Source organism: Bidens hawaiensis, unplaced genomic scaffold (assembly GCF_021521415.1).
Source record: "Bidens hawaiensis isolate Kalapana, Puna unplaced genomic scaffold, B.hawaiensis_p1.1 tig00034731_1, whole genome shotgun sequence".
Taxonomy (NCBI): Eukaryota; Viridiplantae; Streptophyta; class Magnoliopsida; order Asterales; family Asteraceae; genus Bidens; species Bidens hawaiensis.
In genome coordinates this window covers 200,107-218,283 of record NW_027496034.1, presented here as the reverse complement: position 1 = coordinate 218,283, position 18,177 = coordinate 200,107, and the positions used below count along the sequence as shown (strand labels likewise).

Here is an 18,177-nt window from a genome sequence, read left to right as displayed (position 1 = left end):
CCGCATGCAAACACAAACTAGGCATACACAAACATCCTTAGTCGATAACGACTAATTAACATCGCCAATTATTGGCCATACAATAATATATGTACAAACATATGTAAAACATACAATAATATCATCCCGAAAATAGTTCATCATGAAAGTGAACCTATGGTCTTAAAGTAACATCCGCATACACATTCATAATATCATCTCACGACATACTACAATACGAGTAAGCCTACATCCTTGAGTCTAGACCATAGGTAATATCTATAACCTTTTAAAATATATGACCATAAACGAGCCTCAAATATTCTAAGGCAATTCACCCATATTTTCATGAACCCACAAACACAAGTAAGGCCATATAAAACCATCCAATTAGTTTAAACGAGTATAGTCGAATAAATTGTAATATGGTGTGCATGCTAGCCCAAAACATAAAGAGAGTAAAAAGGGGCATCATGAACTCACCTGACACAAGACACGTATTCACCACGAGCTAGAGAATCCCTAAGTAGCCCCACAACTCAAACTCCTGTCGGTTTACATACAATCATTACTAATGACATCGAGAGGACTCGTTTATCCTACGAGACGTTCTAACAAGATTCGAGTTACCTAAATCCTCGACCTCATCAAACTCAATTATAACAGCCCCCGGGTCCTGACATTCACCAACACGACCCTTAGATACTCCCGGGAATAAAGAATTCCCAAGTTACCCCCAGAAGCACTAGGTGATACTAACAAGCGCGTTTAAGAGTCGTTTAGGCAATTAACATCCAAATCAGCCCCGTGTAGACCCAATATGATAATTTCACAGCCAACAAGTCCACACGACACTACACAAGCTAAATGGGTCGGTAACTCGCAAGTACAACGCACCAACTATTCAATATACGCAAATACGCGTTGTACCGACCCGTTTGAGTAACCGACAACCAATTCAGCCCCATTACTTATAAAAATCATTTCCCAACAGCCCGTATATTAAATCGAAGCTATCCTAACTGAATTGGTCATCACTTACTTCATCCCTTGCATTAAACGCATCAAACTACCATTCTAGTCAACCGAAAACTATCTTTCAAACTACAACTAGTTGACCAATCAAACTAACACCAATGGACATGATTTTTAAGTATGTTATATGGGACATACCTAGGAAGATTGTGGTGCAAAAACCTCGGCCAAAACAGCCCCGAAACTGCCCAATTGGACAGCCACCCGGTAAGCCTAAAACAAGCGGTTTAACGACAAATAAACGAGCCATTAGGATGAATTAAGCTGAAAAAGAGTTGTAGACATTTAATACCAACCTGGAATTGAACGTTTGAAGGCCGGGTGCTGGCCGGATGCACGCAAATCGAGAAGGAGGGGGGGTTAGGGGCGCCGATCGGAGGTAGGGTTGGGGTTAGGGTTAGATTTTTTTTATATAAAATATAATAACAATATAATACATTCTGGCCCCTCCACTTTACTACGGGTTGAACTTGTAAGAAAATTTAAGTATGATAGTTTACGAGGGTGGCAAGGAGCTCCCGGGTCAAGCCCGAAAGGTGCCATACGACACTGCAAGGTTAAACTTTTTATCGAAAATTAACGGACGTTACATTGTGCCCGCTTCAGCTCGCAAGATGTATACGGATATTGAGGTAAAAACAAAAAAAAGCTGTTAGAGATATGGGATTCGGTGGACTACTAAGGTTTAGAGTGGACGGTATTCCTTTGTCAATGGCGCGCTATGTTGTTGAAAATTTTGATCCAGTTAACATGGTGATTGAGATCCCAAAGGGGAAGATAAAGGTGGACATGGCATCTATTAATCATATGTTTGGTATTCCCTCTGGTGGTTTGAAGTTAGAAGAAATGGATAAATGTGATGAACTTACTGCAAGGATAAAGAAATGGTGAGAGAGGTACCCAAACCGGTTTGTTTCGCCAACGGAACTAGTTTGGAGAATTGAAAGCGCTGATGATGTAGATTGTTTCAATTTTAGGTTGGACTTCCTGATGCTGTTCCAATCAATAATGGTAGAGTGCACCAGTCACGGCCGCTTCCGAGATACTGTTTTACACTAATTGAATGGAGGAACAGATTTCGGTAAAATCGATTGGTGTGATTATATTATTCAATCGTTGAAGCGATGCAAAACTGGTTGGAGTTCTGATAATCCTAAACAACCATTTTGCGGGACGTTGACAATTTTCGTGGTATGTTTGTCAATTTAAAATAGTTAGCAGTAGTTAGTATGTTTGACAAAAAGCTGGATAATCATTATATCTGACATGTTAAACTTTTGCCAGATGTTGTACGTGGACCGCACCGAATGTAAGGGTGTACGGGTTAATGAGAAGTTGAGGCCGATTAGTTTCTGAACAAAGGGAAATCTGAAAGAAAGAGAGAATGAAGAAATTCGTAACGGGGGGTTTGGTAGGGTGAAATTGAAACCGTTAACAAGAAAACATGGAGGCGAAGAAGAGGAGATGGATAATGAGGAATTTGAGGTAATAATGTTTTTTAATATACTTTAATATGTAATTTTGTTAATATGTTCATGGGCATGTTGATGTACCCGTAAGATCAGAAACATATAACCCTGTTTACATAAGTTGATATTTGGTTATGTAAACTTGTAATTTGTTAATATGTTCATGTAACTTTGTCAATATGTTCATGGGCATGTTCCATGTACCCTAAAGTTAGAAACATATAAACCTGTTTTTTACCACGAAAATACTTATGTAAACTTATACTTTTTAATATGTAATAATTTGATAGTCTGTTCATATAATGCTATGTAAAGTTAAAATTTAGTATGTAATTTGATAATATGTGTAAGTAAAAGTAACAAGAAGTATATTTATGTGATGATATGTTAATTTGTTAACATGTTAAACGTAGCTTAAAGTAAGAAACATATGTTCATATAACTTGTGTTCTTGTAGTTTGTTAAGTTTGTTAATATGTTCATGTAATTTAAGGTAAGAAACATGTAAACTTGTTTACATAATTTTATTTAAAAAGAAACATATAATTTCTTTCTTTGTTGCGTAAGTTGAATTGTTATTGAAACCTGTTTACGTAATATTTTTTATGTAATAAGGTAATATGTGAATTGCTAATATGTTTAAGCTATTTAAAAGAAACATAATTTTATGATATATGCAAAAGTTGTGTGTAAACCTTCTTAATTGAATTGTAACAGGCTAAATTGGAAGAAGTTGAAAGGGAACTAAATATTCTGGTCAATGATAAGAGAGGTGTGGAGAAAAAGTTAAGAAGGTTGCGTAGGAAGAGACCAGCTAATGATAAGTTATTGGATTTAATGAGCGTGCTTGATAAAAAACCAAAATGGCAGAGACAATAAAAAGGGATCAAACGCAGGCAGATGAGATGATAAAAAATGTGATGAGTAGCTTGGAGAAGGACATGGCTGAGAAGTCTAATGTAGAGGAAAACTATACGGACAAAGATAATTTAGGTAATTATTGTTAAATTGTCAATGGTTTAATATAAAACTACGATAGTACCCGTGTTACACACAGATTAAACATATATTAAACATAATATATATGTAAAATCATATAAATTTAATGAAATGCAAATGTCGTATTTATATATAAATAATAATTTTACATGAATTAGAAGACATCATAACTTATTTTAATTCAAATACAAAAGCATACAAAAACTAACAAAGATAAATGAAAAGTTAAAACATTTTATAACTTATACCATGAGTACAATAAGCAAACAAAGAGAATTAGTCTCCAAATAAAAAAACAATCTCCAAATTTTAAAACATAACAATAAAAACATATCATTGTCTTCATTTATTAATCAATAAATGGTAATCATAACCATTCTTTTTGAAACCTTCTCCAACTTAGGAGTTATAAGTTTAACACCATTCGACATCTTGCCATCAACTCCATCTTTAACAACACCACTAAACACATTTGTCTTCTCTTCCACATTTGATGTTTTACACATAATTGCTGATATGCTAGATTCATCATCAACGTCAAACACCTCCACAAGTTTCCTCTTCAGTTTATCATCAAATAATGTAATTGATGACTTCTTCAAATTATTTTCATCCTCAAATTCAAATTATGATCAACATTTATTGACTAATAAAGGAATGATATGTTTTCATTGTTATGTTTTAATATTTGGAGAATTTGATTTATATATATATACACACACACACTTTTTTTTATTTGGGGACTAATATCCTTTGTTAGTTTATCGTACTCAAGGTTATTGACCCGTGGAGGTCACGGGTGGAAATATAAACAATGTTAATTAAACACAAAGGGATCGGGGAGTAAGATTATTGTTAGTGAATATAAAGTATCGACAATTTGTATAATATAATTTTATGAATAACTATTCAAATGATGATTATATATTGAAAACTATTAATTATTGTAATAGGAGAGAGAAAATGAAACTAAAAGGATTATTTCATTAAAAAATAATATTCAACTAAAACGCATATATTGTAATTGTGATATCTAAATATGAGATACTAAAAAAGTAAAAACTCAAAACAGAAGGAACTACTAATTTAAATAAAAATACATTGTCAGACCGAGATTTTAGTAATATTAAAAAAAAAAATTTGTGATCATTTTGTTAATTGTAATGAGTTGTTACCAAATTTAACCTATGCCTTCTTGTAATAAAGTCAAAGTAAATTTTAAGTTATGAATTCAAAACTTTAAATGCTAAGTTTGATCAATGTTTATGTTACATATTGGTTTAAATGTTAATTAGCATTAGGATTAAAATTAATTGATTAATTATGTGAAAATTATAAGCATGAAAAGTGGATGCCATGGAACATTAGGTGGACACCCTAGGAGAAGGACAAGTGGACACATTGATTTTTCTTTAATATATTAGTTAGATATAGTATCATTGGTTAACGTATATTTAATGTTAACATATAATTTTATTTATGTTAACATAAAGTTTATGTTAACATAAATTTTATTTTTAATTATGTTAACATAAAGTTTGTTAACATATTATATGTTCATGTAAGTAAAAGTAACAAACAGTATATTTATGTTAACACGTTAACATTTTATTTATGTTAACATAAAGTTTATTTTTATTTATGTTACCCTACATTTTATTTATGTTAACATAAATTTTATTTATGTTAACCTATTTTTTAATATGCGAGAACATATAAATAGTATCACTGGTTAACGTATCTCTAATTTGAACATATAAATTATAGTATCATTGGTTAACGTATATTTAATGTTAACACATGATTTTATTTATATTACCCTACATTTTATTTATGTTAACATAAATTTTATTTATGTTAACATGCTAACATATAATATTTAACAATATAAAAATATATAAACATACATAAGCATAAATGTTATTTATGTAAAAATTAAGACATATAAAACAGTTTATGTTCTTTTATGTAAACAATATAAACAACATTATTTATGTTGACATATAACCTAATATGTAATTTGATAATATGTTCCTGTAACTTAAAAGCAACATAAATTTGTTTTTGTAAAAACAAAACAAAAAAGGTATGGTACATGAATTATTATTAAAAAAACATGTGGTTGTTGTTTTACCAATTAAAGGTTTAACAAGTCTAGGGTGTGTGTTGCTGTTTTTAATGATAACAGGAAGTGGGGTTCCGGCAAGGGGGTGTAGCCCGTTGGGTGCCGCACATGTCATCACCTCGGAGGATGTAGGGGAGGAGAATGGAAATTCTAATGTTATTGTAGAAGAAAGCACAATGGGTAGGGGCGAATGTACAATATAAACAGTATTGTTTTCCTAAAACATATTGTTTGCATAAATATGTGACTTATGTAAATAACGTAATTGCTAGTTATATAATCAATATAAAAAGTATTATTTAGGTAGAACATACAATTCAATTGTAACAGTACTGTTGTGAGTTTTTTTTACGTATCTATAAAGACATAACACTTATGTTGTTGTGCGATGACAGGGGATGGGATAGAGGAAAATGTAATCGAAGAGGAAAACACCATTGGGGCGAACAAAGGTAACAGCTCTCAAACATGTTATCATATATGAACATAAAAATTTTGTTTTATGTAAAAATATTTTTAGTTATGTTAACGTATAATTTTATGTATGTTACCAAACATTTTATGTAACACTTTTTTTGGTGTTTTAACCTCCTACTTTTAATCTATGAAAACATATAAAAATGTTTACGTGTAATATGTAAATAAATATAAAAAAATATAAACGTAGGTAAACATAATGTTATTTATGTAAACAATATGAACATAACAATGTTATTTATACGTTTTTATGTAAAAATAAACACATACTTTTATTTATGTGACCATATATACAGTACATGATTCTTAAACAATCCAAACAGTATTATTTATGTAAACATGTAAACAATATAAACAGATAATAGTTTTTATGTAAAATTGTAGTCTGGTATGTGTGTTATTGTTTTTAATGATAACAGGAAGTGGGGTTGAGTCAAGGGGGGATAGCCCGTTGGGAGTCGCAATGTTGACAAGTCGGTGGATTTAGGGGATGAGAATGGAAACTCTAATCTTATTGAAGAGGAAAACACGATGGGGCGAGCCCAAGGCACAAATATAAACAGTATTATTTGTGTAAAACATATTATTTATGCAGATAACATATTAATTATGTATATAATGTGATTACATATTATTTATGTTATTTTTTGTAGATAATATGATTACATATTAATTATGTTAAAAAATATTATTTTTATAAAACTCTAATGTTATTTATGTAAAGTATATAAACTGTATTATTTATGCAAACGGATTATTTACAAAAAACAAATTACTTATGTAAATGCTATAAAAGTTATTTATGTAAAAATTTGTAACCGTACTAATATTGATCTTCCCTTTAGAAGGAATAGATGTTAGTGTTAGTGACAAAGTTGAGAGTTCTGATGTTATCAAGGAGGTTCCCGTTAAAGGTAAATGCGAAGATATAGTACATGTATATTTACTTTTTTGGTGTAAACAAAATGGTTAAAACGGGTCTATCTGGTCATAATCTTCTTTAGTCATGTTGTAATTCCCAATGCGACCTGCCACCAAACACTCATATGATTCTAGAACAGATCCTAGAAAAGCCATGTGTTCCTTGATAGTGTCAGTGGTCATGTTTCCAGTATTTGTTAGATTCACTGCTATATTACATTGGAAAACATTAGAATCCTTTAAACTTGAAGCTTGAGTAATTGGAATTGTTCCATTATAACTACTACTATATTGAGGAGTAGCAACAACATTTGTAACACAAGCTTAACTGATTGATTCAGCACTAAATGCAGTAGGAATCTTGGGATTTGGAGCAACACTTGAATGAAAATTCTTGTAATACAATCCCACATCTTGTGATATGACTGTAGATTTCATCTTTTGTTTCTTTCTCAGTTCCAAGTCATGAGCTTCAAGTTTCTCGATAAAGCTTGCCAAATTCAAACGAGCATAAGCAATGGGGTTTGATTGTTGAATCAAGATAAAAGTGCCCCGTTCTTTAGGTAAAGCATCTGCAAGTTTATCTATATACTCATACTAAGGCTTGTCAATCTTTAGCCTCTTCATCTCATTCACAAGATAATAGTATCTTTCAATGAATTGAGCAAATGATTCACCCTTAACTTGAGTGAATATGTCAAATTCTTTCTTCAGCAAAGCAATTTTGCTATTTCTCATGTCGGGATTTCCATGATCTTTATTCAACAACGCTTGCCATATTGAGTAACAAGAACCATTGTGTTGCAGAAGTTGAAATATCTCAGCTTTGATGGACTGTTGAAAGAGATTCAACATCTTCTTCTCTTTAAAGAATGAATCCTAAACTGCATCAGCAATATGAGATAATATGTAATTTTCTCCATTCTCATTCTTGGGAATTATATACTCTTCCTCCACGGCAGTCCATGTATCATAGTTCAACGCTTGAACATACGTCTCGAATTTGTCAGCCCATGAAGGATAGTCTTCCATTCTCAGTAGCTTAGGAGGTTTGTTGGAAGTTCCCATTTCATTTTCCAAACTAATGTTTTGAAGTAGAATAGACGGCTATGACACGAACGCAGTTAGGTTTTCCATATCGAATAAAGTCAACGTGTATACCTTCTGATCAAACGGATATGTTTCTGGTCAAGGTTGGTCAACGGATATGAAATTAGTCAAGGTAGGTCAACGTATAAGTGTGAGGTTCAAAGGTCAACGGATATGTTCTTGGTCAAACAGATATGTATGAACAACAAGAATGATCAACATATATGTCCAAAACAATATATATCTAATCAGTATAACATTTGCGGCGTATATGTTATACGCCATATATGTTATGTTTGATCAACATATACGGAGGTAACACATATACGGTGAAATTCATGTTGTTGGTAAATTTGGTTTTTGAAGATGTAAATGATGTAGGAATTGAATGAATTTTGGTAAGGTTTGTCATGGAAAGGTAGAGAACAATATGTGAGATTTGGAAGAACTTTTGACAGTGGAATTTGATGTAGAAAGAAAAACCTAGAAAACTTGAAGTGTTCAAGCTAGTAACGAGCCATAATGCTCTGATACCACTTGAAAAGGGATGCGATCTTGAAGTAGATGACAATAAGGATCTCTATTTGTTACAGCTTGTATCTCAAAGTGCGGAATCCATTAAGATTGAACACATCCAAGTAAACATTAAGCACATTTTCATATATATCAAGAAACAATACAAGATATGACACTTTGCACACTTTCTCTCTCTACTCTCTCTCTCTCTGATAATCACCAAAAGTCTAAGTAGAAACGCATAAGTCCCTATTTATAGGAAACATGAACAAGCTCATCAAGTCCGTATATGATATATGGCGTATAACATATACGTCGCATATGATATGCGTTGACTTGAAGACTTATGTTTTGACTAACAAACACAAACTATACATTTGACATTTTTAACCCTATACAATCATATCTAATACATCTAAGACCCTAGCAATAGACATTATGTTCTAACAAGTTTGTTTAATGTAAGTTTTTTATTTTATTTTTGGTGCTTTAATATAAGTTTATTGCTAAATCCTATTTATCTTGTGTGTCATTTAATAATTAAGTTAGATAACGGGATGATGAGAGGTTTTGTGTCAGGAATCTAAAACCTGTTACATGACGAAAAGGTGATTTAGCCTTAGGCTGAGGGGTGCGGAGCGCGAGAAAGGGCGCAAGTGGCGAGGCGGTCGCGCCCCGGGGCGCGAGGACCACACCACCGAGGCGCTATAGGGGCGCGAGAGGGGCGCGAGCGCGGAAAAAGAGGCAGGCGCGGGTGGGCTAGCGGCTGGGGGGGGGCGTGAATGTGGCTTGGGATGCGTGAAAAAGAGCCGTTGGGTGGGTTTTGTTAATAAAAAAAAAATTTTCAAACCCTATATATTAACATACCATCCGGAACACAAAATCAAACTCGATTTTCAACCTATATCAAACCCAAACAAACACCAATATCACATACCAATATCACATACCACACCCAAAACCCAAAATCACCCCATCTTCCAAACCTTTTTTTAAAAACATGGCTGGAAATTGGTACCCAAACCTAGAATCAGATTACAGTTACGACGATTTATGGTCGGCACCGGACCAACCGATGTTTTATTCGGGGTCGCAACAACCATCCGGCTTTCAACCATCCAACATACAACCGTCTCCTAACTTTGTAGTTCCGGAGACACAAGAACCAGAACCAGAAGGTGAAGCTGCGGGACAAAGAAGACGCGTCCACCGGAAAAAACAAGTTGCAACGGACGGGTCGGGTTCGGCTTCGACCGGAAGGGCGAAACGGAAAATCACTCCGTGGTCATCGGATGAGAAGGAAGCCCTGTGTCGGGCTTGGATAGCCATTTCTGAGGATCGGCGTTGCGGTAATTGTTTTAACGTTTTTAAAAATGATTTTAAAAAAAAGTTAAATAAAAAAGTTAAATGACTTACAAATTTATTTATGCATTTTGCAGCCGACTACCAAAAGAGCAAGGTCTTTTGGACAAAGGTTAGGGAGACGTTCTATTCGCTCGTTGGGAGTACAGAGCGGAACCCCGATATGATTTCGGGTCGGTGGACCGAAATCAGAAAATTTGTCGGCTTGTTTACTAATCTGTTCAACAGGAACGCCGGTCGTATGAGACCAAGTGGCAGTGACGATTTGGCGGTCTATAATTTCACTGTCGAAGAGTGGAGGCAGGAGTGCCTGCGGAGGTATGGGACGGTGAAGACGTGGGACGGTGTAAAGGTGTGGGAGAGGTTGAGAAGGTGTTCCAAGTGGGTTGAGCTGGTGGCGCCGGACCTTGATGCGGAAGTAGGGCCGAAACGGACTAAAACTAGTTCGTCTGGAGCGTACAGCACTTCCGCCGGGTCGGATTGCCGGGTTGGATTCGACCTAAACGTTGCGGGGGAGGAAACGTCTTCACCGCCGAGGAGGCGGCCATTGGGAAGGGACGCCAGGGGGAAAAAACCGGCTGAGGGGGAAGCCGTAAACATCAACGATCTTGTTGAATCCCTCAATAAATTCAACAAAACCATGGAGGTGGTCTCTATTGACAAAAAGGAAAAAAAAAGAATGAGAGATTTGGACTTCCTTGCAAGAGACTTCAGCCACCTAAATCCGGTCGACCAAATGCTGATGGAAAAACAAAAGGAACGTATCCGGAAGAGGTTGATCGAAGAAGACGAAGCCGAAGAATAAGAATAATGTTTTTCTTTAGTACTTTAATTTTTTTTATATATTAATGTGTTTTTTTAATTAATGTGTGTTTTTTTAAATAATTTCTTGTTTTTTTAATAATACGTTTTTTTAATACATTTATAAAAAAATAAAAAAATAAACCGCTCACGCCCCCTCTCGCGCCCCTCCACACCATGGCCCGGGGCGCTATCACCACTACCAACACCCATCTTATCAAGTTTCTCTCTCTGCCACACGTCACAATATTATTGGCTCGCGCCCCCACTCACGCCCCCCACACCCCTCAGCCTTAGTAAAAAAGCAAGTTAGATGTGATGTGTGGCTGGTGACAAAATGCCAGATGTGACCCCTGCACTTTGGAAAAATTTGTACTTTTTAACAATTAAATACATAAAAGTTGTATATGAACTTCATCTTTATCATCGTTAATTAAGGTTAAAAAAGGTAGGGTAGGGTAGGGTTAAACCTTAAAGTTACCATTCCCCAAGTTACTATTTTATAGTGTTTTTGTCTTGAAATGATTCATAATAAGTAAATAGTAGAAACTTAGCTAGTAGAAATATAGCTAGGAAAAGGAAGAAAATAAGATTGTTCTTCTTCTTGATTTCGGCCCTCAACCTCTTGTTATCACTCTCCAATTGGTTTTTTGACCTCAACAAACCCGGGATTATCTCCATGGACCGCGAACACATAGGTTGGTCAATCCATCCGACAAACGTACATGAGGAGTTCTACAAATAAAAAAATTGGATTCAAACTTCCATGCTCAAAGAAGGGGCCTGTAAAAAGGTTACAGAAATAGTGCTTTACTGTTATGGGGCAGGAGTAGAATCTACGACCGGGCTTTCGATCAGTCCACGAAGTGCGGATAACAGCAGCCTTGTCGTATTTGCACAACACCATGATTTTTGGGTAATAGATGCTCGTTTTGGTGAGAACTAAAAGGAGTGTTATGAAAACATAGTAGGTTGAGAAAACTATTATATATATGATGTAGGGGTTGTTGGGTTGTAAGGTGTAGATTAAAAGTAGGACGTTAAAAAAATCATTACAAAAACACAAAAAAATAAATAAATAAAAGTAAGTAACATTTTTTTTACCATGTTTAAATATATCAAAAAATAATATAACACTTTTTTGTGTTTTACAAAAATAAGTACAATAAAAGGTAACATTTTTTTACCTTGTTGATATAGACCTTGTTGATATAAATAGGTGCATTGGAACTTAAAAATGAAAATGCCAATCCAAACAGAAGTTGTTCTCTCAATAGTTGTATCGTAAAAAGAAAATGTTTAGGGGTAAACGCAAATCATGGACATCAACATTCAAAGCAAAAGGGGCATTTTCAGCTAGCGTTGGGAAAAAAAAAACTCAGAGTACCCAAACGAAGCGACAAGAAGGCTTTATGAAACGACGACGCACTGGTTAGCCGAGGCTGCCGCTGTTAAACAACAAAGTGAAACTGTGGGGCACGAGCATACCGAGATCGTTGTTGCAAAAACAATATTTGGTGATGTTATAGTTCCCAAGACAGAACCGGGCGAGGTCAATAATGATGTGCAAAAGAAAAGCGAAAACGACGCGTTGTTACGTGAAAATGATTCGTTTGATGATGAGTGGGTTTTGAACTATGATTGGAGCAAGCACTTTACCAGCGACAAACATCCACATTGCACTGAATGTGCACGATACAACCGCCAAAACATTGGTGGCCTGAGATTACAGATTGTTTGTTCCTGAAAACTTCTGTTGAGCGTGATTCTAATAATGTTACTTGGGCAGCGCCCGATACTCCGTCTGACGGCTAGTCGTTTTCCATGTTACTATTGCATGCTTTAATGATAGGTAGGGCGTGCTTCTTATTATTATCATGCTTTATGAAAGTCTTGTTATGTTTACTTTGGTAACTTAGGTTCGTAGGTTTGTTGTTTTAGGTTTATTGTAATGTCTAATGTCTTTAAATTTTGTGGTCACAACGTATGTAAAATGGTAATGTTCTAATGATAAGACGTTTGAGTTACAATTTGTTCTTTTGTTTACAATGTGAGTAACACTTTTACATTTTCTCTTTTTAGTCTTCTAGAAGTGTGTGATATGGACATCATTAATTTAAAAAATAGGGCGCGTATGTCTCAACCATGAATTGTCTATGCTAGTTTATTAAAAAGATAAATAAAATTATAAACCGAAAACAAGTTGGATTAATATAAACTAGAGTTACATAATATTACAAAAACAAAAAAGGGGTTAAAACATCGATGCATTTAGTTGATCCATTTTTGTTACGTAATATTACAAAAAAGGGGATCAACAACAGTTGCATAATATTACAAAAAAACCAAGGGCTTAAAACATTGATGCATTTAGTTGATCCCATTTTAGTCACATACTATTACAAAAGGGGATCAACAATCTGAATCAAAGGTTAACATGATATCAAAAAAGCAAAACAGTTAAGGGGTTTAATTAGCTGTTACCATTCCCTTGACACATATTCCCCACTTCCATCTTCATTTTTTCTGCCTTCTTTCGGTTTTTTTTCGGCCTCAAGTTTCTTCAACTTGATTTTCTCGCAATTTCTTGAGTCATGATCATTCACATATTGCTTACAATTATTTCATAACCTTCGAGGTTTTTGAGACCTTTCAATTTGTTTTTCAGCCTCGCCCAAAATACGACGAACGTGACCGGTACCTTTGTTTCTAAAACATCCGGATTCCCGACTGACACCTCCAAGTCAATAGCTAACGGTTGCCCAATCAACTCTTCAATCACGACTGCCTTATTTTGAGAAGCATTTGTCATGTTTGCTTGACCTACCAATGTGCGGTCCTTCAAAGCTCTGATCTCGCGTGCCAGTGAAGCCAAACCAACAGGGTCACTCCTTAATGCATCAACACAGTAGGATATTATTTCAAAAATCTCATGCCGAAGACCGGAACAGCTGGTATTATCAACCCGATTCTGGTACCGAGTTTCCCATACACGTTTGGGGAGAACATCCCTAGTCCACCTTTTACTAATGTATTGGGAAGGGATCCTGTCCACTTTTTTAACTCGGTGAACACAAAAAATGTGACGGCATAGGTATCCAATTCGGGTGAAGATCTTACATGAACAGGAAGCCGAATGATCTTATAGAAAATAAAATACATGGTATACATGGAAAAAATGTTTATTATGTTTTACACAAATACCAAAAGATGTTACATGGAAAATGTTAATATATATCAGCAAATGTTAACATATATCAGCAATGGTTTTTGTCACATAAAAAATATAGCATATAAAACATACGATTTTGAATTAAAAAATATATTTAACTATAAGTTACATAAACCCAAAAATGTTAACATTTATTAACTATTTGTTGAGTTTACCGTGAAAATGTTGGTGATGTCCCGATTTTTGTCAAGATGGGTAACAGAATACACATGTATGCCATCAACTTCTTCTGTGCCGGATACATAACAAAAAAATTTCCCTTTGAATATTTCCTTACGAACTTCGTGGAGTATGTTGTATGAGTATAAATCAAAAGCATGTTTCTCTATAGGCAAACCAGTTTCATCTTTAAAGGAGACTTCGAAGGTTTTGTATCAGCACAATCTTTGCATGTAGCGTTGACTATCCATTCTTGTTTCAGAACACAACAAGAACTGAGCAAGCGTGTTAGCGCTAGAGGAGTTAACTTTGAAGGAGGCATTAGAGCTTTCACACTTTGATGTGGTCTTCATTAGGCAACACATGGGGATGTCTCTAAAGTAAGCCGGCACCCATTGATCCCTAATTGCATACATCTCTTTTAGCCAGCCGTGATCTTGCAAACCCAAATCTTCCATTAGCTCTTTCCATCTAGATTCAAACGTAGAAGGCTTGATAAACACATTCCTAACCAAACGATGAATCCTAGCCCGAATGTTTGTATTATCTAAAAGATCGCTTCAAATCTGATTCACATTTAAAAGAAGGCAAAAAACATTAAACATTGCAAAACAGATTCGAAACCTCAAAAAGCCTATGCACAATGTGTTACCTTTGAAGGTAATTTCTTCATAATGTGCCACATGCAAAGCCTATGCCGCGGTTGAGACATAACTTGGGAAATGGCTTGCTTCACGGCAGGATCTTGATCACTTAAAACAAGCTGAGGTTGCTTCCCATGAGCTTTAATAAATGCTTCAAGCACCCATTTATATGATTCTATGGTTTCGTTATTTAACAACCTGGCACCGAATGTGACACATCTCTTGTTGTCAACACCGGTAAAGGGTACAAATATCATTTTGTACCTACAATACAACTAAGTAAAAATGCGTTACATTTGACAGTTACACAAAACTGTAACAGTTAAGAAAATGCTAACTAAACAAAATGTAACAGTTAACAAAAGACTTACTTGTTGGTTTTATAAGTAGTATCAAAAGCAAGTACGTCCCCAAAAGCTTGATAACTTACCTTCGATATTTCATCGAGCCAGAAAACCGATTTCAATTTCCCTTTTTCAACAACGAAGTCAAAATAGAAATCTGGTAAACTTTCACAACGATCCTTCAAGCGGTCCAGAACTAATTCCGAGTCTCAATCACCAATATGTATTCTCAGAGAGTTGTACCAGTTCTTGAAATAAGTAGGGGCTCCATTAACATTATGGTGACCGCCTTTCATTGAAACTTGCAAGCGATGAGCTATAGTTGGAACAATTTTATTTAAACTCATTTGATGAATAAACTGTTGGGTTGAGAACGTGAGCTTTCAAGATATCTTGGTTAAATCTCTGTTGTACTCTTCAACTAAAGGATGGTTATGATTTTCACAGAACTTTATAACAAGGTAAACGAACATTTCTTCACATACTTGTAACGTAATGCTTGCTGGACAATCAGTAACGGAAAATGTACACTGCCTCATTTTCAACGAACTCTCGCATAACGTATCAAATTTCCGTTTATCCTGTGGTTTGCCAGCTTTATTACACCTCAAATACTTATGTATGACAACATCCTTCTATCTCTTGGTCTGCCCCTTACGAATTGAGAAACCAACCTTAAAAGCATAATTTTTGTAAAACCGGAGAACTTCTTCCCAACTATTGAAAGTAGCACCAATCGCCGGTTTTAAATGGGCACTAACATCAGGACACCAAAATGTGATTCCATTGGGAGTATGAAAGAAATTGTCTCCCTCTGACTCATGGGTATCTTGAAAAAAAGGTAAAAAAATGTCAAAATTAGATATACATAGTCATACTATTAAAGGTCAAAATTAGAATTAAATTAATTATAACTAATCCATTTTCTTAAAGTTGTGTTCAAAATGACAAAAATACCAAAAAAAACTGCTAGTAGGGATGGCAATGAAACCCGAACCCGATGGGAAAACCCGAAACCTGCAACTCGCCTGCATGAAGCCGGAATCACTAGTAATCGCCGGTCTGCCAAACGGCAGCGACATAAATGGGACGGGTAATACCCGACCCATTAGGGTTTGTGACGAGTTTGGGATTAGTTTTGAAAGTTTTCGTGGATTTGGGACGAGTTTGGGATTTGAAATATACCCGATTACCCGATAACACTAACCCATTTACCCGATTATATGCCCGATGTACCCGACATAACTTTTTCTATATTTATATATAGTATACTTTAAATATTTTAAATATATTATTTGTTGAAACTTGTTATAACAATTATTTGAGACATTTAATCTTATGGTAATCATTATTTGTAATCGATTAGTTATATTATGTCAAAATTCGATGGAAACCCAATGGGTTTTGGGCCGGGTATACCCAATGGGTAATTTGACAAAACCCGATTAGAAACCCGAAACCCGACGGGTAATTACCCGATTAAAACCCGACGGGTTTGGGACGGGTTTGGGACAAGCTTTCATAATCGGGTATGGGTTTGCGAATGGCTAAACCTGACCCAAAACCGACCCATTGCCATCCCAAACTGCTAGTATACATCAGTGAACTCTAACTAAAGGTAAAAAATGTAAACTCTTACTAAAAACTAAAGCAAATTAAACCTGTTACTCTACAACCTAATTATAACAATTAGTTGTGTGACATAAACACCTAACATAAATAAAAAGAACAATAACATAAACAAACCTCCGGATTCATATGAACTAGAAAGAACAGGAGAATTGCAATTAACTTGAAAAGCTGGATTCACATGTAAAGGAGACGAAAACTCAACATGATTTTCAGCTGCAAAAATACAAAAAGATTGAAAATTTGTATGTACAAATATAAAATAATTAAATGTACAGATGAAAATAATAACCTGGATACAGTTCACCGATGGGAGGCGGCGGCTCAACGAATGCATCCATGATTAAAAATTAAATGAAACTCATTCAATGCTCTGAGACAAACGCAAGGTGAACCTAATTCAATGCTCTGTCAAAGTATCAAAGTAATTAGGTTTTGGGGAGAAAGATGAGGAGTAATGAGATAAGGTTGGGTTGTTTAAGTTTAAATTAACTATGTTTAAGTTTAAAAACAAATTAAATGTATAAACAAATGGTCAGCTCAACATGATGGTGTGGCAGAGGATTACAAGATTAATGTGATGGGGGGGGGGGGGGGGGATCTTTTCTTGGATGCAGATCAACAAAAGAAAAAGACTAACATGCCCCTTCTAGATTATATAAGGTGAAGATTGATGGGGATGTGGAGGATTGTGGACCACAAGTTGTGTTTCCATGGGCTTTCTTAAGTGGGGTGGGTTTTTATTTTATACTTGGCCTATATATATATATATAGGGATGAGATCTAGATAGAACTCCTCTTAAAAAGAAAACTAATAAACAATTATTTTTAACTTTTTTTAAAAAAATATTTTGTGAATTTTTTTTCTTTCCTCCTAATAAGATGATATTATTCTTAAAAGAAAAAGAAAAAAAGAAGCTGTTGATGTAGTGCATATGTGGACTACTGTGTATTTATATATAAAATAGTGTTTCATTTCATATAATACAACACAATTGCATTATACAATACACACTATCGAATATGTGCAAATATAACAGTAATAATTGTATGCAACATACACTATCGCATATACGTAATACAACAATAATGCACATATGCACTATATTGATTTTTTTTTAATTTTTGTATATAATATAACGCTATTGCATGTATACAATACAAACAATTGCATATATGCTATTCAACACTATTGCACATATCTAAATACACACTAGTGCACATATGCAATAAAAAAAAGTCGATGTATTGCATATTGTAACATCCGGCCCCTCGCACCGTCAATATTGTCCGCTTTGCCCACGAAGAGCTCACGGATTTGTTTTTGGTTGCCCAGGTGGAGACTTCCCCGGAGGTCACTCATCCTGCTACTACTCCCACCTGAGCACGCTTAACT

The 18,177-nt window shown here is 34.9% G+C and overlaps 1 pseudogene; it reads right to left on the bottom strand.

Moving 5' to 3' along the window:
• Positions 1-7,602: 7,602 nt before the first annotated feature.
• LOC143586626 (protein FAR1-RELATED SEQUENCE 5-like) lies at positions 7,603-17,122 on the bottom strand (annotated as a pseudogene).
• Positions 17,123-18,177: the final 1,055 nt, after the last annotated feature.